The sequence below is a fragment of the Eurytemora carolleeae genome, unplaced genomic scaffold, assembly GCF_000591075.1.
Source record: "Eurytemora carolleeae unplaced genomic scaffold, Eaff_2.0 scaffold343, whole genome shotgun sequence".
Classification (NCBI taxonomy): Eukaryota; Metazoa; Arthropoda; class Copepoda; order Calanoida; family Temoridae; genus Eurytemora; species Eurytemora carolleeae.
Window position 1 is genome coordinate 291,248 of NW_019396238.1, and position 812 is coordinate 292,059.

Sequence of the window (812 nt, forward strand, 5' to 3'; positions counted from 1 at the left end):
GAAGGGGGGGGGGGGGTCCGAAAATCTTTCTCTAGGACTGAGCCGTATGTAATTTCTAGGGTTGTTATTTGTTACTAAATGTATTTTTCGATGGAATTTTTAAACTTATCTTCCCATTTTGCTTAGGGCTTTTGATATCCAACTAAGTGAAAAAGTATAAGAAATTGAGTCTTAGTCGTAAACATAAATTTTCTAATCTCTATATCTTGGCAATCAGATGTTGTATACACTTAAATTAAATTGTTGATATAACAAATTTCATAGTTTAAAATACCTAAATTTAGTCTACGACACTGGGTTACAAAGACAAAAATATTTTAAAAATCTTAGCTTATTACAAAAACTTACTTCCTTTAACCCGGCAACAAGAATACAAACAAGACCGGAAGGGTATTTTAAAACGAGTATGTAATAATTTTCTTTATTTTGAAACTGTTGAGATATTTTATTCGCGGAATTTACCAGACAACTAACACCAGGGGAAAAGCTGGAAAAAGAATTCTGTCAAAATCTGATCAATTTGTTTATGATAGATAAGGATGAAGCCTTATGATAAACGTAAACATAATTCTTTTTGACAACATTGTGTGTTAGTTTCGTGAAGTCCAATCCTTTTATAAACTATTGGGCTTAAAGTTTTATGTAAAAGGGGCCTTAAATGTTATAAAACGGATTATTAAAAGTTTTATTAAATGCATTTTCAAGTTAATTTTCTTTGAAACTTCAAGAAGACCAGAGCTGAGATTTTAAAAGTTAAGCTTACCCCAAAAAAATACTACTTAAGCTTTAGTCTTCCTTACGCTCGGAATGCT